This window comes from Petaurus breviceps, unplaced genomic scaffold (genome assembly GCF_028583685.1).
Source record: "Petaurus breviceps papuanus isolate PSGF00001 unplaced genomic scaffold, PetGlider_PUasm1.0 90692, whole genome shotgun sequence".
NCBI lineage: Eukaryota > Metazoa > Chordata > Mammalia > Diprotodontia > Petauridae > Petaurus > Petaurus breviceps.
This window is the reverse complement of record NW_027187313.1, coordinates 3,410,761-3,435,985: the sequence shown is the minus strand read 5'-3', so window position 1 is coordinate 3,435,985 and position 25,225 is coordinate 3,410,761.

The window sequence follows — 25,225 nt, the reverse complement described above, 5'->3', positions numbered from 1 at the left end:
AAAAAATATACTTTAAAAATAAACATGGCAAAACTGTAGAAAGAAGCTGTTAGAAGCTTACAGAGTGGTGAGTTACCCAAAGGAAGCAATCCTCAGAGAATGACCACTGACAATTCCTAAATGATATTTCAGAAGAGCCTTTATGTTCCTTCATTCAAAACCTGTTCATAGTAGGGACAGTCAAACCAACATTCAGCATTTACTAAATTCTAGTACTCTGCTGAGTATGGAGATTACAAATATGAGTGGGGGAAAAAGAATGCATAGCCTCAAATAGCTTACATTCTAATGGCAGCTAAGTGGCTCAGTGAATAGAGCACCTGGCCCTAGAGTTAGGAAGACCTGAGTTCAAATATCACCTCAGATACTTACTAGCTGGGTGACCCTGGGCAAATCATTTAACCTTCCTTGCTTCAGTTTCCTCATCTGTAAAATGAGCTGGAGAAGCAAATGGCAAACCATTCCAGTATCCTTACCTAGAAAACCCCAAATGGGGTCACAAAGAGTTGGACATAACTGAAATTACACAACAATAACCAACACTGTGCTAAGTATGTAGGATACAAATAGAAGCAAAATGAAAGACAGTGAATACCCTCCAATAGATTATATTCTAATGGGGTAAGGTAACACATAAGAGGGAGTTAGAATGGAGGAGGGAAGGAAGCTACTCATGCAGTGGCACAGTAGCAAAACCTGGTGAGTCAGAACCAGAATCAAGGGTGGAAATGAAGGATGGCTGGCCTTGGCTCCTCCACAAAATGCAGATTCTAGGAGGAACTCACCAATGATGGGGAAGGGTACAGGATGGAAAGACATTCCAAAGTGAAAAGCTCAGAGACACTAAGGGAACTTCCAAGTTGAAAAGTCAGTTGAGAGTGATGGATAATCAAAAGCAGAGGTGGGAGAGGAAAAGAACAGAACAAAGTCAGGTTGATGGAAGGATCATCTTGGTGGGTTTGGTGACTTCCTTAAAGAATTTTCTGACCCTAGCCATGCGACCTTGGACAAGTCACTTAACCCCAAATGCCCTACTTTCCCCCTCAAAAATAAAGAATTTTCTTGCATATTACACCCAAGTGTGACATTACAGACAACAAAATGAGAGTTTAGGAGACACGGAGCTAATAAAGGCACTTTTAGAGAATTAATCAACCAATAAAATATTCCTTGAGATACTATAGGATATTCTCAACATTACAATGAGTATGGAAGAGAGAGATACAGTTCTTGCCCACAGTAAATTTACAATCTAACAACAATGTCTATATTTGTATAACACTTGTAGGTTTGCAAAGAGCTTTTCATACATTATTTAATTTGATCCTTATGACACCCTTAGGAAATAGCTACTGCTATTACCTCCATTTTGTAAATGAAGAAATTGAAGTTCCGAGAGATTGTGTGATTTGTTCAGGGTAAACAATTAGCAGGGACTAAAGCAGCACTCAAAACCAGATCTTCTTAATTCCAAATGCAGCATTCTAGCCACTGTGGCAAGCTGTCTCTCAAGCTGTGGGAAGAAGTATGTATGTATCTGCATATGTGTATACAGTGTCCCAGAATTCAGTGCAATTTAGCTTAAAACTGTTCTGACTTTGGATCTATCTCTATCTCTATCCATCCATCAATTCATTTAATCTTTTCATTCATCCCTCTATACGCACATATATATACATATACATACATATATACACATGTACACATACATACACATATGTACATACATGCATATAGTATTTGACTTATATGTACACATACCTAAAATGTGTGTGAATAAAATATACAGAATTCATATATGTGTGTGAAAATATTCATACTTTACATATATATGTATAAATCAGTTAGTCGAGAAGTATATATTTAAAAAACAACAACAGTATCATACATATACAGGCCCTGACTTAAAAATAGCCTATACCTATGATTTATGTACACAAAGGTCTACTTTAGGCACATTCACAATGCTGGAGTGTCCAAAGGAATCATTGTAAATACATCTAAAACTAAAAATATGGGACCAAAAGGGGAGGAAGGGGAAGCTATAAAAAGAAGGAATGACTTTAAGAATTGGCCCTAGAGGAGTGTCTAGGTAGTGTTAGCTCAACTCTATAGTGACTCTTCCTCTGTCCCCAAAATCTTCTTCCTTTGTTACTTCATTAGATCCATGACCTAATCAGTATGGTATTCTTCTAATTATTTCAGATAATAACTCAAAAAATCCTCATTTGTGTAATTTTTATTCATGCTTTCCCATAAGCCTTCCATTGAGGATTTGCCAAACATACTTTGGAAGCCTTTCTCTGACATTATTAATATCTCCAGATTACCAGTGTCATAGTGAGGCAATCAGTCTCTTTATACATGACCAATCCCTTTCCTTTTCCAAATGGAGACTGCCTGGTCACTTGTTAGAAATATTATAGAAGAGATTCTTTGTCAGATAGGAATCACACTTAATAGGCTTTGAGGTTCCCTCCAATTCTGATATTCTAGGATACAGGTGAGGAGATTGAGGTCTTCACAGAGTTTAAGTGATTTGTCGAAGTCACAGAGCTAGTTAAGTTAGAGAATTAGGATAGCAATCTGAACATATCTGAAACCTGAAGTGATTGGAACAAGTAAGAGAGAGAGAGAATGAATGGTAGAAAATACAGGGATAAATTCAGGAGCAAACTTTTTATTTATTTGTTTCTGTTTTTGCAAACTGGAGGAATAGAAACAAATGTGAAAATATAAGAGTTCCAATAAGAGATATGAGAGCACTCCTCCTGTTTGCAGAGATGGGGGACCATGGATGTGGGATATTTCATATGGTGTCAGACTTGTACTGGTCAGTTTTATTAAACTTTTTTCATCCTGTTTTAGAAATTCTTTGTTATAAGGCATGGCTCTTTGGGAGGGGATAGGGATCATGGAGACAACTGAGAATGATGGGTAATGTGAAAGCAAAAGTTATCAATTGATATTAATAGTTATAGATACCAAGTTATCAATTTACAAAAACAGAGAGGGTAAGGGCTAATTTTGGAAAGAAGAAGAATATGTTTTCCTCTAAGGTTTTTGAAAAAGGAGAGAATAAATGGAGAGATAGACATATGTTTATATGAAGATGAGGTGGTATGAGACCTGTAACTGGATGGCTTCCATTTTTTTTCAGGAAGGTGGGAGGTAGATTTGTCCATTTATGGTGAGGGATAGGAAGTTTGAGCAAAAAGGAGAGGAGCTTCCATAGCCACATTAGGGAATAACCATTCTTTTTTTTAATGAGTCTAGTGGTTCTTAAACTCTTTTATTACTTTAGGTAAACTTCAAATTCTGCTTACTCACTTCTCACAGATTTGTGTTCACACAGTTCATCATCTGCCAGGGATCTGGCTCAAAAACCCAAGGTCTCCAGCTGCCTAAACCTTTAATGACACCCCCAAGGAGATGTAAAAAGCCCCTGCTGTTTCTGTGGAAGTTTTAACTATTCTCATCAGATAAAAGCTCTTTTAGAACCTCTTTGGTATCAATTAATCAGTCATTAGGGGGTTGATGTCTGGGAAGCTAGTTTAAAGGTGTGAGAAAGCCTTTACTCTTCATTGACAAATCTTGGGTAACTTCACATCTTAAGGAAGATGTACAGCCTTCCCTCACTGAGGTTCTTTCAGTTCCCAGAAGTCTACTAACTAAATATATGGATGAAGCGTCTGACCAGTGTGCCTTGAGTAGGACTACCAGAATGAAAGCTAATGGGGGCCTAAGAGATCATCTAGGTTGACCACTTCATTTCACTTATAATGAAAAAGAAGCCCAGGGGGGTGGGCAAGGCCACACGGGTAACAAATAAATTGGCCATGATGTGAGATCAGGTCCTAAGAACCCAAAGCCAATGCTCTTTCCAAGATGATGCCCTGTTCAAGTATCAAGATGCTATCACTGTGCATTTCTACCTCTCCCCCAAAAAATTGGAGTTAAGTCTTTTTGTAATATTAACAATTTTTATTGAATTGCTTTCATCAGTAAAATTTCTCTTTTACCTCCCCAATCTCCTTTAAGAAAAAAGAAAAAAAAGAAAATTTCTATCACACACTGTATTGTCAAGCAAAACGAATTTTTACATTGGTCATTAAAAACAGATACTCATGCTGAACCTTGAGTCCACAGCGTCAGAGAGGCATTATGGGTTTCATTATCCTAATGAGTCTTCATGACTGTTCATTGTGTTGATCTCTTTGTATCTTGAGCTCGATGTTGATGGCACTCATGGTGTGGAGAGACAGAGACAACAACAGAAAAAAATTATAAGAAAAGGAGAAGGGGTGTGGAGCCAAGATGGTAGCATAGAAGCAGGAAAACTCCTTATGCTCCCGCCATAACCACCTCAAATACCTATAAAAAATGACTCAAAACAAACTTTAGGGCTACAGAACCCACAAAGTGACAGAGAGAAACAAACCTCCCACTGAAGACAGCATGTCAGGTGGACAGGAAGGGTGTATCACAATGCACTGGGAGCAGAGCCCAACCCTGCATGAACCTGTGGTTTTAGCCTCAGAGCAGCCTGACCAGCTGCCAGCTGGAGGGACTTCGGGACAGTGGATCACCAGCAGCTGTGACGGTTTCCAGAATTATCAACCTACAAATGACAAAGACAAAGTGAGAGGTCAGTGTGGACTTTGTGGGAACAGGAGCTCCAGGAGGGTGGTCTGACCTCTGCCCCCTGGAGGGAAGAGCAGCTGAGACATGGAGGCCATGCAGCCCCTCAAGTGGCTGCTTCAGAGCTCCTGGCCTGCAGATTGTAGGGGGACCAAGCAACCAGTCTGAGGAGTAAACACTCTTGCTTTTACCAGCTTGGATATGGATTGCTGACTAGGGTGGAGGTCCTGGGATGAGTGATGAGGTGCCAGAGCTTGTGGAGGCTTCAGAGGGGGCACTCAACTAATAGCTCTGGCAGCTGTGAAAACCACAGTGATTCGGGACAAAGCTCTCCCTTCTGGAAGCAGAGTTCTACTATGGCAAAAAGCTCAAAAGTCAAGTAATTGAGTGGCAACATGAGCAAGCAAAGGAAGCAAAGCAAGCACAGCAATCCAACTTTGGATTCCTTTTTGGGGGACAAAAAGGATCAAGGCATGGAGCAGGAGGAAGACAACACAGCCAGAACTCCTGAACCGAAAGCTTCCAAGAGAAAAATGAATTGGTTACAGGCCATAGAGGAGCTTAAGAAGGATTCTGAAAACCAAATAAGAGAAGTGGAGGAAAAATTGGGAGGAGAAATAAGAACGATGCAAGAAAATCATGAGAAGAGAGTCAACAACCTGACTGAAGAAAATAACACCTAAAACAATAGACTAACTCAAATGGCAAAAGAGGCTTGAAAGGACAATGAGAAGAATGCCTTAAAAAGCCTAATTTGCCAGATGAAAAAAAAACTCAAAAGCCCACTAAAGAGAATCATTCCTTCAGAATTAGATTGGAGCAAATGGAAGATAGGGACTTTATGAGAAATCAAGATAGTATTAAACAGATCCAAACAAATGAAAAAATAGAAGGCAATGTGAAATATCTCGTTGGAAAAACCACAGACCTGGAAAACAGATCCAGGAGAGATAATTTTAAAATTATTGAACTACTTGAAAGCCATCATCAAAAAAAGAAACTAGAAATCATCCTTCAAGAAATTCTCAAGGAAAATTGGCCTGATGTTTTAGAACCATAGGGCAAAATAGAGGTTGAAAAATCCACCGATCACCTCCTGAAAAAGATCCCAAAAAGGAAACTCCTAGGAATATTATAGTCAGGGTCTGGAGTTCTCAGATCAAGGAGAAAATATTACAATCAGCCAAGAAGAAAAAATTTGAATATTGTGGAAACACAATCAGGATAACACAGGATCTGGCAGCTTCTACACTGAGGGATCGAAGGGCTTGGAATACCATATTCTGGAGGTCAAAGGAGCTGGAATTAAAACCAAGAATCACTTACCCAGAAAAACTGAGTATCATGTTTCAGGGGAAAATATGGTCTTTCAATGAAATAGAGGACTTTCAAGCATTCTTGATGAAAAAATCAGAGTTGAATAGAAAATTTGACAATCAGATACAAGAAGCAAGAGAAGATTGAAAAGGTAAACAGGGAAAAAGAAATCATAAGGAAATTATCAAAGTTGAACTTTTTACATTCCTACATGGAAAAATGATAATTGTAACTTATGAAACTTTTCTCAGTGTGAGAATAGTTGAAGGGAATATAAATGTGTGTGTATATATGTCTAGATATGTATGTCTATATAGGAGAGTGTATGGGCGTATGAATGCATATGTGAGAGAGTGTGTGTGTATGTGTGCGTGTGTGTACAAGTATACATAGACAGAGGGCACAGGACCAATTGAATAGGAAGGGATGATACTTAAAAGGTGAAATTGAGAGGTGATAGAGGAATATAATGAGAGGAGATGGGGAGAGACAGAATATATCTTCTATATCTCATATAGAAGACGTAAGGGAAATCTGTTACAATGGGGGGAAGAAGAGGAAGGCAAAAGGGAATGAGTCAACCTTACTCTCATTGAATTTTGCTTAGAGAGGGAATGACATATACACTAATTAGGGTATCTTGCACTATAGGAGAGCAGGGGGGAGGGGGATGAGAGGGGGTATGATGGAGGGGAGGGTAGGTTGGGGGGGGAGGGAAGTTGGAAGAACACACTTTTGAAAAGGGCCAGGGTCAAAGTAGAGAATAGAACAAGTGGAGGGAGGGATAGGATGGAGGGAAATATAGTTAGTCTTTCACAATATATCCACTATGGAAATTTTTTACGTAACTACCCATGTACAACCTATATTGAATTGCTTATCTTACCAGCAAGGGTGGGTGATGAGGGAGGTAGGGAAAGAATCTGGAATTCAAAGTTTTAAAATTAAATGTTTAAAAAATATATTATTATTTTACATGTAACTAGAAAATAAGATATATAGGCACTGGGGTATAGAGGTCCATCTTGCCCTACTGGAAAGTTGGAGGGGGGATGAGGGAAGATATAGGAGAGAGCAGATTGGGGGAGGGGGTATACAGTGGGATCACTGTTTCAGGGTTGTGGGTAGGGGAAAGATTGGGAGAAAATTTGTAACTCAAAATTTTGTGGAAATGAATGATGTAAACTAAAAATATACATAAAAATTAATTTAAAAAAAAGAAAAGGAGAGGAGATAGCAGATGAGAGAAAAACAGAAGTCAGGAAGAGGGACAAAAAAAAGATACCTACACACCAGAGACCAAGCATAGTGATGAGAAAAAGAACATCACAAAATAGAAAAGTCATCATGAATGGATAGACAGATTATATAATCACAAATTTATAGCTGGAAAGGACCACAAAGGCCATCTCAACAAACTCTTCATTTTACAGATGAGGAAAACAAGGCCCAAAGAGGCATGCAAGGTCACACAATAGTATAGCTAGGATAATAAATCAAGTACTCAGAACCCAAAACCAGTGCCCATTCTACAATGTAATATAGCTGAAAGGGACGACAGAGGTCACAATGTCCATTTTACAGATCAAGAAACAGAAACCCATGAAATTTAAATGACTTGTTAAAAATCACATAAGTAGAAATAAGGACATGTGGGATTCAAACTCAAGTCATCTGACCCAAGAGTTAGTGTTCTCTCCCCTATACTATACCAGCCCCCCCCCAAGTGCCCAAGTGGAGAGAGAAAAAAATAAAATTTCTTCCTGGCTTTTCCATAACATTTAGGCCCCTAAATTAGAAAGTGAGGGAGGAGAGGGTAAGTTAGTTCCTTTGTCAGAGCTGTAATAGGTGAGCTGGACTCCTAAACAACTAGGTCTGAGGGCCCAGTAGCCATACCCCTGTGGTATTCTTTTATCTCAGCCTACAGGGTCATGTGAATTGATTTTCCATTTAATTGACTGCTTGTAGGGGCTATTTGAGAGAATTAAATGCACATAAGTGGCATATTGACAGAAGACTGCTGCTTGAAGCAAATTGTAGGAATCTTAAGTGTTGTTTTTATTAGATCATGGATTCTAGACATTGGGTTTTTATTTTTATTGTTCCTGTAGGAATACATCTCCAAAATCATATTGATAGGAAATTGATATACAAACATTTTCTTTATGTCTATTAAGAATTCCTGAACATAAAGAAAGTTAACCTCTATTTTCCTAAGAGTTTCAGCAGAGATTTCATTATTGCTACCATCAAAACACAAATAGAGAATTTCTTGATTTTTGTTTACATGAACAGCCTACATGGGACAGGAACTGTAGTGTGATATAATGGAAAGAATACTAGGCTAAGGAAAGAAAAATGTAATTTGAACTTCATCTATAACTAATCCAATTCAACCCAACCCAATTCAAACCAACACAATCCAATTTCATCCTCTCCAATCAAATCCACCAAACATTTACGTGTTAAGGCTGTGGTAAGTGCTGGACATACAAAGATAGAATGAAAAGTAATCCTTTTCCTCATGGAGTTTGTGATTTCATTAGTTACTTGGGTTTAGAGGGGTGAGGGGGAATGAGTGCAGTCTTGGTGAGGAAACTCCCTTTATCAGTTTTTTTTTTATTTACTAGTTGTTATCATCCTGAATAATACATTCTCCTTGCCCCTCACCTACCATTGCCTTTTGCTTTGCCCCTCTCCTCTGTGGTTCCTACTCTATGCCTCATGCTATTCCTTCATAGACGATCTACCCAATGTTCTAGAAGCCTTGCTCTAAACCTTTTAACATGTACCAGCAGATGACTTAGAGCATCTTTCTAGCAGAAGCTCCTCATCCTCATTACATGACTGACTCACATGCTTTTCTTCTTTCTTTAATTTTTTTGTATTGATGCCTATACATGTATATGTGTAACACACATGTATACATACAAAGGTATGCATTATACACATATGCATATGCATGTGTATATACATACACAGGCATGTGTGTGATGTGTGTGCATGTACATACATGTATGCATGTGTAACAGAAATTTCCAGATACAACCTTGATACACATGCACAAGACTCACATTACCTTTAACCGAGGATTCCTCTCTAATCCCATCTCCCCAGCCTCATTTAAGAATTTTTTTCTTCTTAGCAATTAAAAAAAAATAAGAAAACTAAAACAATTTAGTTACTGTTTTTGTATCATGTGAACATTGGGTACCCATAGACTAAAGTAGTGGTTCTCACAGTATGGTCTGGATACCACTGGGGAATCCCTAAGATCCTTTAAGAACAGTTAAAATGACTATAAGACCAAAATTGTTTTCATATTAATATTAACATTTTATTTGCAATATAGTATATATCAACAGACAGAATTGACGTGGACAAAGGAATTAATCATCTTCAGAGCTCCTTGATAATTTTTAAGAGTATAAAGGATTCTGTCTGGAGACCAAAAAGTTTCCTGGCCTAAAGCATTTCTACCAAAAGGTAGATGGAGGTGATTCTTCAATTCCCCTTTACAACTAAGATTTATCATTACAATTACTCAGATTCATCTTCAGTTTATGTTCCTTTCATTTACATTATTGTCATCATTGTGTATATATTTCAGCTTATTTCAATCTGTATTGGCTTATATGTCTTCCCATTTTATTTCTATTCATTTGTTAATGGAATGATAATAGTCTCTTACTTTCAAAGGGATAGGGACTAGACTCATGACTTCATTGATATAGGAAATTCCCAGGTGAGGAAAAGTCATCTAACAAGATAAGTTTCTGTAACTAAAAATCTGTGAGATCCCAGATCACTGAGAGATTAGGTAACTAACCCTGGGTTACACACACAGTATGTCAGAGGTAGGAGACAAATCCAGATATTCTTCGCTTCAAGGACAGCTCACTATTCACTGTATCAAACTGTTTCTCATTACATTCATATACCACAACTTGTTCAACAACTTTGTTTACAATTTTTGGTTAACGACAAAAGTATTGATATGAATATTTTTATTTATTTGTATATATCAGTCAATGAGCATTTATTAAGTGCCAACTGGATTGCTTTATGGCTTTCTTAGGGCACATTCTCAGTAGGGAGTCTTCTGGGTCAAAAGTCAGTAAGAGTTTAGTGACTTTTTTCAAATAATTGCAAATTGATTTCCAAAATAGGATGACCAATTCACAGTTCTACAAATAGGGTATTAGTATGACTGTCTTCCTGTAGCCCTTAGGACATGAAATATTTCCACTTTTGTCTTGTTTATCAGTTTGCTAAGTGTGAGACAAGACCTGAGGCATTTCAATTTGCATTTTTCTTTTTTTTTTTAGACATTTGTAACGATTTTTCACACAATTGTTAATAGTTTGACTTTCTTTTTTTGAAAACTTAATATCCTAAACCCACATAAATCCTCAGCATTCCTATATTTTTTCTAACTAAACACAACAACAAGAAATAGAAAGAGAATTTCCTTTTCTTATTCTTTTTTGGAGGGCAATCGGGGTTAAGTGACTTGCCTAAAGTCACATGGCTAGTAAGTGTGTCAAGTATCTGAAGCCGGTCCTCCTAACCCCAGGGCCAGTGCTCTATTCACTGTCACCTAGTTGCCCTGAGAAATTCCTTTTAAAGTTACTGTAGACATAAAATATTTGGGAGTCCACCTGCCAAAACAAACCCAGGAACTATATAAACACAATTACAAAAAACTTTTCACATAAATAAAGTCAGATCTAAGTTGGAAAAACTTCAGTTGCTCATGGCTAGGTCAAACTACTATAATAAAAAAGACAATTTTACCCAAATGAATTTACCTATTTAGTGCTATACCAATCAATCTACCAAAAAATTATTTTATAGAGCTAGAAAAAATAGTAACAAAATTCATCAGGAGGAAGAAAAGGTCCAGAATATCAAGGGAATTAATGAAAAGAAATGCTAGGGAAGGTGGCCTAGCCATACCAGATTTTAAACTGTATTATAAAGAAGGAGTCATCAAAAATACTTGGTACTGACTGAGGAATAGAGGAGTGGATCAGTGGAATAGATTAGATAAACAAGACAGTAGTCAATGACTATAGTAATCTACTGCTTCATAAAACCAAAGGATCCAGTTTCTGGGATAAGAACTCATTATGTGACAAAAACTGCTGGGAAAACTAGAAAATCGTATGACAGAAACTGGCCATAGACCAATATCTTACACTGTATACCTAAATAAGGTCTGAATGGCTGCACAATCTTTTTTTTTTAAAGCAATTGGGGTTAAATAACTTGCTCAAGGTGACACGGCCAGGTGTTTCTGGGTGGGTGCTAAGTGTCTGAGCCTGGATTCGATCCACAGGTTATCCCAGCACTGGGGCCAGTGCTCTTATTCGCTGTGCTACCTGGCTGCCCCAATGGCTGCACAATCTTGATATAAAGGCTGATACTATAAGCAATCTGGGAGAGTATGGAATAGTTTACCTGTCACATTTATGGAGAAGGGAAGAATTTATGACCAAACAGGAAATAGAGAGCATCACAAAATGCGAAATGCCTAACTTTGATTACATTAAACTGAAGAGCTTTTGTACAAATAAAGCCAATGTAACCAAGATTAGGAGGGAAGTAGAAAATTGGGAAAAAAAATTTGCAACCAGTGTCTCTGATAAAGGCTTCATTTCTAAAATATACAGAGAACCAACTCAAATTTATAAGAATACAAGTCATTCCCTAATTGATAAATGATCAAAGGATATGAACAGGCAGTTTTCAGAGGAAGATATTAAAGATATCTATAAGTATATGAAAAAATGCTCTAAATCACTATTGATTAGAGAAATGCAAACCAAAACAACTCTGAGTACCACATCTCACTGGTCAGATTCACTAAGATGACAAAACTGGAAAATGATAAATGCTGGAGAAGATATGGGAAAATTGGAATACTAATGCATTGTTCATGGAGCAATTCTTGAGAGCAATTTGGAACTATCCCAAAAGGGCTATAAAAATGTGCATACACTTTGACCCAGCAATACCACTTCTAGGGCTGTATCCCAAAGAGATCATACAAGTGGGAAAAGAACCCATATGTACAAAAATATTTATAGCAGCTCTTTTTGTGGTGGCAAAAAATTGGAAATCAAGGGGATTCCCATCCATTGGGGAATGGCTAAACAAGTTGTGGTATATGAATGCAATGGAATGCTATTGTGCTATAAGAAAGGAGGAGCAGACAGATTTCATAATAACCTGGAGAGATTTATAAACTGATGCTGAGTGAGGAGAGCAGAATCAGGAAAACTTTGTACACAATTACAGACCTATGCTGACTGTCTTTGATAAACTGGGCTTCTCTCAGCAATGCAAGGTTATAAGACAACTTCAAAAGACTCATGATGGAAAAGGCTATCCATATCCAGAGATAGAACTACAGTCTGAATGCAGACTGAAGCAAACCACTTGCTCTCTCTTTTTGTTTTTTTTTTGTTCCTTCTTTCTCATTGTTCATTCCATTGGCTATAATTCTTCTTTACTAATTGACTAATGTTTAATGTGAAGATATTCGTAGAACCTATATCAGATTGCATGTTACCATGGGGGGGGGAGAGGGGAGGAGATGGAGAGGGAGAAAATTTGGTATTCAAGGGATTGTGGAACTAAATGTTGTAAACTAAAAGTAAATAAATTAATTAATAAAAAAGAAAGAAAACCACATCCTTTGACCATTTAGCTATTGTCCTACCTCTTTCCCACATTTCCTGAGAGATATCTCTTACCTCAGTTCTCATACACAAGTCAAGAGACATAGTAAATCTTAAAACACTATGTAAATAAAAAGAGTGGTGGTGGTGGTGAAGATAGTGATGGTGATGATGATGATGATGGTGGTGGTGGTGGTAGTGGTGCTGGTGCTGGTGCTGGTGGTGCTGGTGCTGGTGCTGGTGCTGATGCTGGTAGTGATGCTCAGAATAAGAACTAAGTAGTTCAAGTTTTAGCTTAGGTTTACTCTAGAAGTCTTGTGCTACAACCAGGGGATAAGGGAATAGTGAAGCAATGAGCAGTATTCACACATTTAGTTAACTATCTAGATTTTGATTCTGTCTTGCAGCTGACCAACAGCCTTGTGACAGTGGTTAAGTTACAGATTCTCTGAGCCTTAACTTCCTCATACAAAATATTGAGGAAATTGCATCAGATGCCCTCCAACTTGACTCCTGGTCCTAAATCTATGATTCTGTGAAATTATGAATCTAGTATTAGGTAAGACAAAAACCAACATGAAACAGGGTGTAATGTAATATCAAGCAAAGGCAACTTCCCAGGTTCAAAATACCAGCATAGGTGCTCTCTATTTTATTCAGTGACAAACCAAGAACAGAGAAGATCAAAACATGACATCATTCAAAATACAGCATTTACTAAGCGTGATTAAATAATCTCCAAGTACTACCCCACCCCAGGATCTTCCAATCATTCAATCAATTACAAAGTCTCTGTTCTAAATACTTCTCCACCCCTAGGCTATACCTTAATTAAGTCCACCACAAAGCCCCTCTTCTCAAATGTAGATTAGTTTCCAAACATAAGGTCAAAAGTTCCCCACCCCTGGATCACAATTGAATCTACCCCAGAGTTAACATCAAGTTTAAACACAGCACTTAATACCCAAATGGAGGTCTTTTCTTCATCTTGACACGAGGCAAGTTCTCAGCAATCTTAGTTCCTGGGGAGACAAGGCTTAGCAAGGCCATAAGATACATTGCCAGTCCCTTCATGAATTTGTCCTCTGTCTGTAGAACAGTCCTAGAACCCCTGAACACATTAGCAAAGCCCTCTCCCAGGATTTCTGTAAACATACAACAAGAAAATCCTTCTTCAGGGCTTCTGAACCAACAGAAAGGTTCCCAGACCCCTGCAACAACAGCACTGTCCCTCACCAGTGGACAGTATTCACTCTGTCTGCAGGACAGTCTCCAGACCCCTGCGACAACAGTACTGTCCCTCACCAGTGGACAGTATTCACTCTCTGTCTGCAGGACAGTCTCAGGCCTTCTTAGCGAACAGCCAGGTTCCAGGACTTCTTCAACAAAAGGACAGTCTTTCACCAGTGGACAAATCTGGCAAAATAACATCAAAACAGACAGACAAAGTACCAGCAAAACAGCCATGTCTCCTCAGTCCTTGGCAGCTCAGGGGGCAGGTCTCAAAAGTCCAGGGCAATTCAAAGCGGCCACCAGCAATTCTCTTAGTCTCTCTTTCTCCACGAGGTGCTGCTTCCAAAAAAGATCTTCTGCCTCTCTCTTGTCTCTCCAAATCTACATCACCAGCTCCTCCCACTTCAGGACTTTCTTTTCACATCAACAAGCCCATCCCACAGGTGGGATTAACAAACTCTGGGTTTTAATACAATCAATTTGAAAACCAAGCCACTACAGGGGAATCTTTAATTGCCATTACTATCACACAGGGTAATCAGAAAGCAGATGAAGGGAACCCTGTCTCTTTCAAGCTGGGGATCCTCTCACTCAGGTCCAGGAAGAGAAACATAAATATGTTGATGTTAATATGGCATATCTGGCCAGCTGTAGCAGCTATCCAAAGGAAAATCAAAGCTGCTTATTAATGTTTAGAAGGAGCTGATAGGGGAGCAGGAAAATAGGGATCACAGAGTCACTTACTCCTAGCAAAGGGAAGTGGCAGGCAACTTAAATGTTGCTCTCTCCAGAGATGGTAAACTTCATCTTTGTTGGATGGGACATGAGCACATTATGTGCCACTGAAAGATGGGATAGGAAGATACCTATCTCAAGAGAAAGAAAGCACTGTGGGAAAGTTATCCTTCCAGAAGGGAGATAATTTGGAGAAGAATAAGTCCTACATTATGAATTCACAAATATAAAACCATACTGTAAAGTCAGTGGACCTGTGGAAAAAGGGATCTACTTCTTTGACTTTAAACTCAGGCCAACTAAATGATCTGGGGTGGGGGGGGCATTTCAGTAGAAAGTATAGGATATCCCTGATATTATAAATTCTCATTGCTAGATTTCAAATAATAACAACAAAGCTATGCCCTCTGTCCACATATCAAGAGGACTTGCTTTTCCACTCTGGCAAAAGGCTTACCTTTCTCTACACATGGAAAACCTTAATCATGGAATGTGAAAGAAAGAAAAGGACAATTCAATGATAGGCTAACAGGAGCTGAGGAAATAATTTTAAAAATTAGTCCAACCCCAATAACATAGTTTTATAATGGGAGTTTATTGATGTTTTTATTTGCAAAGATTTCTTGAATGTATCTCCTACAAATGACAAAATTCTTTGTATTGCTTTATTTCTATCTCACTATTCACCCAATTGGGATCTCCAAAGCTTTACTGTCTTCCCTTTCTCCTCCTTTGTGTTGGCACTGACATCATAAGAGCTTGTATTAATAAAGCATTTTAAGGTTTAAAAAAATGTACAGCTGACATTTACATAAGCCCCCAAGGATTACCAAATGCTTTACACTGGTTGACTCATTTCATCTTCTCAATAACCCTGGGACACACAATGGATGTTGTTATCCTCACTTTGCAGATGAAGAAACTAAGGCTCAGACTGCTTACCAATGGTCACAGCTATTGAGTATCAGAGGTTGCATTTAAATGCAGTCTACAGACTCTCAAAATTAGTGCTCAAACCACTCTACCAAGTCACTTTCTTGATTACCCTGTTTTCCCACTGCCAACAGGACATGTGTGTTGAGTTATTTTTCTACTTAGCAGGATTGAGTTTGGGCAAAAATATCCATGTAGTGAAACAAGATGGCAGGCAAGAATTCTGGCATAGACTGTGGTCATGGAACACCTCTTCTTTGGGCAATGATTACTAGCTCAAAATTGTTGTTATGGATATTTTTGTAACTATAACTGCTGCTGCTGCTACTGCTACTATTGCTGCTACTACTATTATGACTGCTGCTGCTGTTGCTACTACTATTATTACTACTACTACTGCTGCTGCTACTGCTACTACTACTACTACTATTGCTGCTGCTGCTACGGGTGTTGCAAGTCAGGAAGATCTAAGTTGAGGTAAAACACTTGCTAGCTGTGTGATCCTGGGCAAGTCACATCTGCCTCAGTTTTCTGATCTGTAAAATGAGGATAATAATGACATGTATCATCCAGAGTTGTGGGGATACAATAAGGTGGTTTTGGAAACCTCAAAGCATTAAATAAATGCTAACAATTAACAAAAGCCTCACTAGGACCATATTATAATATGCTGAGCACGTTGGTAAAGACAAAAGTGGGTTTTTAAGGACTAAGGAGACTCCTGTTTGCCATAAAGGCCATCATGATCTTTTTACAGAGAGAGTTTTACCTATTTTTCATAAACCACCACAGGAGATAATGAAAGAAGTCTGTCTATGAGATCAATAAACTTCTGAAAGGGCACAAGCCTCAAGAATTAAAGGACATTGCCTATAAGCTTAAAGTTGGTTATCCGAAAATAAAAGAAAAATATGAGTTATGCAATGAGTAGTAAACATATGCTATTTCCCCCCACAGTGTAGATATAAAAAGAAAATAAATATAATTAAGGAGAGTTTAGATGAATTAATGACTTGGGAGATCATTAATGGAGGAGGTAGGCATTTGGAGAATATAGTCCTAAACATTTTTATAACCTTCTTTTCTATTATTATTTATTTAATTTATTTTTAGTTTCCAACATTCATTTTTTAGAAGATTTTGAGTTTTAAATTTTCCCCTTCTCTGCTTCCCCAAGATTAAATCTGATATATAGCCCCAAACAATAAAGGCTGCCATTTTTTCCAGTTCTAAGATTCTGTTAAAGAATATATAACAAGACTTTGGTTAAGGCTTGGGCTGACCCATTTCAAGGTTCCTAAAATTGCTAAAGACCCTGCAAATTGTATTTCTTCCTAGTGAGAAAAGAGGAAGTTCATGACAGGAAACTCCTACAGCAGGAATTTTTTAAGGATCTTTTGAGAGGGAGAGAAAGGTAAGAAGAGGGAGATACCAGAGCTTTGCCCCAACACCCAGAGGAGTAGCATGACCACAGAAGTCAGTGGTGGTTATTTATCCTAACCTCCAAGGGAGATCATGAGAGGCAAATGCTATATAAACAGAGAGAAATATGTAAATATTGTTTGTTTTTGTTAATTTTAATTATGAGTTCTCTCTTAGGATACTATTGCACTGAGACAAAAAAAAAAGACATAGAGGAACTACTGGTCCTAACCCTCTTAATCTTTGCATTCTTTCATATATTTGCAACTGATAACCATTTCTAATCAAATCTTTTTATTCTTTAGAGCTTATGTCTGACTTTTTTAATCTTATTTTTCATAGATAATTTTGGGTGACCATATCTGTGAATTTCTTTGGGTCCCTTTGTTGGCAGAATGAGGGACTAAGATGACTCTTGGAAGCATGCAGGAGGAAGTGATCTTTCCCAGCACAGGGCTATGATCTGAACCCTGCAGTTCTTATTTAGATTTTACTCTCTTACTAAGGCCATTATCATGACCCATTCATGTATTTCATAACTATAATTCCATGGGCAGAATTACTAAAAACTTGGGACCTTTTAAACCTGACTCATCAAATAATGAGCTTAACAAAGTAATCCCTAGAGTTATATATGGAATGAACAACAACTGACCTAGTGTCCTAGGGAAAAAAATTCCTTGTGGTAACTATTAGAAACAGAATACTAGGAAGGAGGGACTTGAGTATGACTTAGTAGGGTATTTTTTTTGTTCTTAGGCTCATACTGTGTCAGTGACCTTTCCCTAATGCTTCACTTTTTCTTGGACATACCTGGAAAGTGAATGGAATGAACAAAATCTCCAAGCCCACCCATAGTCCAGGATTTTGGGATACATCAGACTCATAATTACATCTGAAAGACAAAGCCTCCTGACAATAAAATCATACTCTTAAGGCTAGAGACTCACTGAGAAAGTGTTCTTAGGAATTTGTGATCTGTTTATTCTGGACATTTCTTTATTGTAGTACTAGATCCTGAATATAAATATACAGATTCTCAAAGCATGGTTAAACATGGGAGATTTCATAATTGCTCTTGCTTTTGTCATTCAAGATAATTAAGAAAGCCTTAAACATAAAAACATATTGAGAATATACCCTGGGGCCTATAATGACCAGTCAATACTTTTAGAATTAGAAAGATTAATCATAGAGTCTCAGAGTTGGAAAGACCCCAGTGGCTATTTAGTATAACCCAAAGCCCGCAAAGAATTTCCAATAAACCATATACTACAAATGACCATCCAGATTTTACTTAAATATCTATAATGAGAAATAACTCACTACCTCTCAAGATAACCCATTTCATCTTTGGATAGTTCTAAGTTTTAGAACAATGTTCCCTACATCAAATAAATTTGACTCTGCAATTTTCACACATCCCTTGATCTTCTGCACTCTGGGACAAAACAGAACTTGTTTGATCTCTTTCCTACATAATAATAGTCCTTCAAATACTTGAAAAGAGCCACCATATCTTCCCTAATACCTTCTCTTCTCAAGTACCTTCAATCAAACTCCATATGGAATTGACTAGAGCATACTTCCCATTTCTGATTTCTCTCCTACATTATCAATATCTGTTCTAAAATGTGGTTCCAGATCTGATCATAATACTTCAAAAGTGGCCTGACCAAGGCAAAATACAGTTGAACTGTGACCTCCTTATTCCTGGACAATTTCTCTCCTAATTCTGCCCAAGACCTCATTTGTGTGTGTGTGTGTGTGTGCATGTGTGTGCTTTAATCTATCATATCATACTACTACCCTATATTGAAATTACATTTCGCTAAAACTCTCAGATCTTTTTCACACAAACTGTTGTCTAACCATGCCTCCCCTATTTTAAACATATGAAGTGGCTTTTTTTTATCCTAAGTACAAGACTTTACATTTACTACTATTAAATTTCATTGGATTAGACTCAATTTAATATTCTATTATTTTGAGGTCTTTTGAGATTCTGGCTTCTCCATCTAGTTTGTTAGCTGTCTTTCCAACTTTTTGTCATCTGAAAATTTGTAGGATTTCATCCATCTGTCCATCTATCTATCTATGTTATTAAGATAGGGCCAAGCACAAGTCCTCATATTTAACCTTCCCTGATTATTCACAATATTGTGGTAAATTCTTAAAATAACTCACTAGCAAAACATTCACAGTAGAGAAGGAAATCGAAACAAATATTTAAAAGTTAAGAACCACATCATGTTACAAAAGTGGTCAAAGTATATGAACTGTTTTTGAAAGAATACAAACTATCTATATTCATACAAAAATTCTGAAAATTACTACTAATAAGAGAATACTGGTGAACACAGCTGGATAGTTTTACTTTATATCCACTTAAATGCAAAGATGATTTAAAAAATCCAGAAATTGTCAATGCTGTACTGTGAAAATACAGACACATAAAGATGCTGTTGTTGGAGCTTCATGTTGACCCATCTCTTCTGGGCAATAATTTGGAATTATTTAAGAAATGTCACTAAACTTAAGAAATATTCATATTCTTTGACACAGAGACTACATTACTTTGGTATATATACTAAGCATTTCAAAGACAGAAAGGATTTACATACATACACATACATGCATAAATACATGTAAACATAGATACACATACTTAAAGTCTACAGCAGTACTTCTGTGGTAGAAAAAAATAGTTGGAAATAATATGGGTGATTAACCTCATCCCATCAACTGGAAAATACATTAACAAAATGTAATACATTAATGTAATGAAATATTATGCCATAAGAAATGACAGATATGAGGAACTCAGAGAAACCTAAGACATAAATTAATACAGAGTGAAGTAAAAAGAATCAGAAGGAAATACACACAATGATTGCAATAACGTAAATGAAAATAATACTAAAAAGCAACTGATTTCACAGTAAATCTTATGATTGAGCCCAGAAGGAAAAAGAAGATGAAACATGTTTCTCTCCTTTCAATAGATAGGTAGAGTGTTACATACGCAGAAAAATGGTTTCAAAATGTTTTGCTTAGCCCCTTTGTTAGCATCATATATACTGGGAGAAATCTAATTTTCTTCTTGCTCATCTAGTTCAGGGTTTTTTAAACTTTTTCCATTCTGGACCCCTTTTCTCATTTCAGTGGTGTTTCTTGGTGTTGTGCACCCTGAGAACATGTGCAATGCAAAGTGCACTTTGTGTTCAGAACTGAATGCAGTGAATTTGCAACATGGGCAAGCTCTACCAGAAACATCTGAGATTCATTACCCATTTGACTTTCAATTAATTTTTGGTTGTTTCACCTTCAGAAACCTTTTACTGTTGCCAAAATTTTCATGAGCACATACTGGGTCACAACCCATAATTTAAGAAGTGCTGAATTCTAGTCCAACCCTCTTATTTTACAGATGAGAAAAACTTAGAGAAAAGTGAAGTGTCTTGTTCAAGATTAAATTAGCTACTAACTAGTAGAGTTAGAATATGAATGCAGACCCAGTACTAATTCCCCTGTTTCACAGTGGCTCCCTACATTTTCACTAGGGGAAGCTTTGGAATAGAGAGGTGGGGAGGAGAATCCTGGGAAATTCCTGTATTGTTAAAAAAAAAAAGTCAATAATTTTTAATCTTCTGAAGTTTTCCCTTATGCTTAGTGTCTCTCGTCCATTTCCTCTCATAAATCCTGCATGAGGCATCTACCCAAAATGCTGAAGGTTTTCTTGTAAGTATTCTGCCTCCTGCAGCCCCAGTGGAAGTGCTCAAACAATTAACTACTGCCCCAAAGCCCCTGTCTTTGCTTAAAGCGCAATGGAGTAGTCTTGGGGTGGTGCACATAGCACCTACGCTCTTTTCTTTTCCCACACCCTGTGGCTTCTTTCCTTCATAAGTCTTGGCTATTCTATAACTCTGCTTGGTAAGATCAAGCATTTCCTGGTTGAGATTTTTTCTTGACTCCTTTGACCTCATTGTGATGATTGGTTTATATTATTTAAACTTCCTTAGAGAAATCCGGAGTTCAGGTTCTACCTCAATCTAGTCACTTAACCTCTCAATGGTCTAGGTGAGTCTTTAAAACAATAAGTTGTACAGAAAGTGCTGACCTATACTGGTAGATATCATCTTCTCTGTACCAATAGGATCACAATTCCAGTCCTATGTTAGTCTTAACTTTCCTTAGGAAATAGAGATTGTCATGTCAAAATCTATTCTTTTGTGCATTTCACATGTGGAAATATCACTAATTTGCTTAAATACTTTTCATTGGAGCCATTTTAATTGCACAACATATTTTTTTCATATATTTTTACTAATATGGTATAAATTTTCTCCTTTGTTCTATCAAATTGATGGTTATACCATTTACAGAAAGTTGATTTAGAACTGATCCACAAACCCATATTCATTTAGAGTCTGTGAAGATAGAGATTGTTTCACATCTGGGTGTTTAACAAGTCAACTCCCAAATTTTTAGTGCCTACTGTATGCTAAGCACTGTGCGATACAAAGAAAATCAAAAACACAGTTCTTGTCTTCAAGAAGCTCACCTTCTAATGGGGAAGACAACAAGCAAATTAAATACATCAAGATAAAGTGGAGAAAATCAGAAAGAGGAAAGACCCTCGTATGTCAGGAGAGACTTCCTGGAAAAAGTGAGATTACAGCTTGTATTTGAAGAAAACCAGGAAGTGAACGGACAGGAAAGAGAAAGAATAGTAGCCAGTGAAAATTCCTTAAGTTCGGGGATCCCCTGGGGATAAGGGGAAGAGGGTAAGGTATAAGAAAATGTAAAAAGGTAGAAGGGGACCGGGTTACAAAGGATTTCGAATGACAGAGGATTTTATATTTGTTTCTAGAGGTAATAGAGAGTTTCTGGAAATGATCAAATGGGGATGTGCTTTAGAAAAATGAATCTCACAGCTAGATGGAGGGTGGACTGGAGTGGGGAAAATTTTAAGACAAAGATACCAACCAGAAGACCAGTGTAATAATAGAAGTGTAAGGGGATAATGACTGCACCAAGGCCAGCATCACAAGAGAGAGGGAGGTATATGCCAGGGATGTTTTTAAAGTAAAATTGATAGATCTTGGGAAAAGATTGGGTATGGGAAGTGAGAGAATGAGGAATTGAGGATGATGCCTACATTGCAAGCCTTACTGGCAGGATAATGGGACTTTTGACAGTAATAATGAAAGTATGAAAAAGGGAGAGTTTTGAGTGGGGAAAGACAATAACCTCAGATTGGAGCATGTTGAGTTTAAGATGTCTACAAGACATCCAGTTTGTGATGTCCAATAGGCAGTTAGGTATGAGAAACTGAAGATTAAGAGAGAGGCTAGGGTTAAAAAAATAGATATGAAAATGACACAAGGATTAGAATTGAGTTAATGGGAGCTGATGAGTTGACTAAGCAAAATAATTTAGGGGAAGAAGAGGAATGCCCAGGAGAGAGCTTTGGGAGAAACCCAAAGTTAGTCACATGACCTGAATAAAGATTCAGCAAAGGAGACTGAGAAGGAGGGATCAAAGAAGGAGCAGAAGCCGGAGAGAACATTGTCATGAAAGTATAGAAATGAAAGTATGGAGAACAGGGTACTAGACAATGTATAAAACTGCAGCAAGGTCAAGAAAGATGAGGATTGAGAAAAATGCCTTCAGAATGATAAATTAAGACCTTCCTTGGGAACTTTGGAGGAAGCAATTTCAGTTGAATGATGAGGCCAGAAGTCAGACTGCAGAGAGTTCAGAAGAGAGTGAGAGAAAAGAAAGTGGATGCACCAAGTGCAGGTGACCTTCTCAAGGAGTTTAGCCATAAAATCGAGGAGAGATAGAGGATGATAGCTAGCAGGGACGGACAGATCAAGTGATGGATTTTGTCAATTTTTCATCGGGTCCAGGATTTCCTGATTCTTCTTGAAGAAAATTTTCATTCTGTTATGAGTTGTGAGAATTGGCATATTCTCTAAGTCTGTGGCCTCTTTTGTTTCTCAGTCCTGAACCATTTTCCAATATATTTTTCATTTTCCTTCCCATCTCCACCTTTGAAATCCCAAAGTATGAAAGAATATATTGATTTAATTTAGAAGTCATTATCCCATCTTCCTAGAATTTCTTTATTTCCTCTACTTTTGCTCATGCTCTTGCTATTCAGTGAAAAGCTTAAAACAGCAGTCCATCCATCCCCACTGAGCTACCCAAATGCTGCTTTTTCTCAGTCATTTGCTGCGTTCAGAGACAGAAGGCACACGAGAGTTTGCAGGTGTCAACATATTCTTAATGCATCAATTTACAATTGTTTCACAAGTCACAAGAACATCAGAAGCTCCTTATCTGTCATGAGTTTCACTGCCTCGTGAGGATATCACACATATCCCACCACCAACTAGCAACAATATGGCACAATTGGGTTTTACTATTCATGATTGCTGTTCCTTTATATTGAAAATTTTCGTGTGTGTGTGTGTGTGTGTGTGTGTGTGTGTGTGTTATGAACCACTTTGGCAGTCTAGTGAGAACCCTTCTCAGAATGTTTTTAAACAATTAGAGGATATGCTAAATTCAGAAATAGGTTAGAGAAATTAAATTTATAGATTTTTTTTCCAACTAGGTTTATGGACCCCCTAAAATTCATCAACAGATATCTAGGTTAAAAACTCCTGTTTTATATGAGGAACATCACAATGTACCTAGGTGATGGCTTCTTTGTGTTCAAAGGCAAAATGTGCAGAAATCTAAAGATTCATTTGAAATAAATGACTGAAAATGAAAAGCAATGACTTTGGGACCCAAGACTAACTAAGAGTCCTCGCCCTACCTGTCTTCCAGAGCCCAAATGCCACAATCACCCTCCACCCTTTTCATTCTTTGATGTCACTCTGCCTTAATTGGAGCACTGGGATTTTAGGAAGCATCTTATCCATCTACTACAACTTGCTCTCATGCCAGTTCTGCGGCTCATTAGGGTTTAGAAAATAGCTGTGCATATGTGCAGAGGACTGCAGGCCACCTGCTGGAATGCACACAAAACCTGGTCTTCTTAGGAGATGGATTGCAGGTGTTCTGAGTTCATTATGTTCTAAGCAGAATCGAGGGGGAGAACAAACGAGGATATGATAGTGATTGTAAGTGCACCTAGGGTCCTCTGCTATGTGGGAGCTGCCAAGTGTAGAAATGTATTAGTCTTACTTTTCTACTAGTCTCTTCCTAAAGTAATCACTTAAATGTGTTCTCAGATTTCTGGGGAATCTGAAGACCAGCAGTAATAATAAGGAAAAATACCTCAAATTTTCTTTCAAGGCACTCCAAGGGCTCTCCAAGGGCTGCACAGACATTATTAACTTTTCAGGACCTCACAAGTCAGGGGAAGTGATATAGTATAGCAGAGAGATCACTGACACTGGAGATAGAGGACCTCAGTTCAAATCCCACCTTGGGTACTACCTCTGTTAGCTGGGACACTTAATATTGTTCTTCTGTAAATCTGTTTCTTCATCTGTAAAGTGAGAGCATTGAACCAGATACCCTCTGAGGTCCCTTCAACCTCTAATTCTAATTTTTTCCTAAGTCTCTCATTTCCCCCACCAAAACAAAGTCATCTTGTAAAGAAAGGAATCTTAATTTACAAATAGGAAAAGGAGGGACAAAGGAGTTAATGTGGTGTCTCCAACATAGAGTTAATGTGGTGTCTCCAACATAGATCCTATAACCAGAAGGCCAGCTTGCTGATGCTCAGTGAAGTCTTACTACTTTTTTAAATATTTTGAGGTCTTTATTTAAGGAATGATCAAGGAGGCTAGCCCAACATTGAAGGTTTGCAGAGCTGATACCCAAATTTCCAGATTGAAATTAATTGAAGGTCAATGTAATAAGCTTCTTCTCCTTCCCACAGCTTTCTCCTCCATCCACCCACCCCTGCACACATACACCCTTGGGGAGCTCAGAACTATTTTGGTACTCAGCCTCATCTGCCTTTCACATTAGGCTTTGTGTTAATTATGATGCTTCAGTGAAAATGAGACTTCTGACAGTACCAGCCTCCTAGAATGGAAGGAATAAAGGCAGTTCCAATTATAGGCCGTTAGCTCTAATTAATGCCCACCTACTGAGCATGATATTCCAGATGTAGTTACTACATTACTAGGGGAGGCATTTCACCTCAGCAGCATAGGGCCAGTAATGTTATACCAGCCATTCACCAGCAGTGTCCCCTGGTGACAATGGAACATTTATCTGCTTGGCAT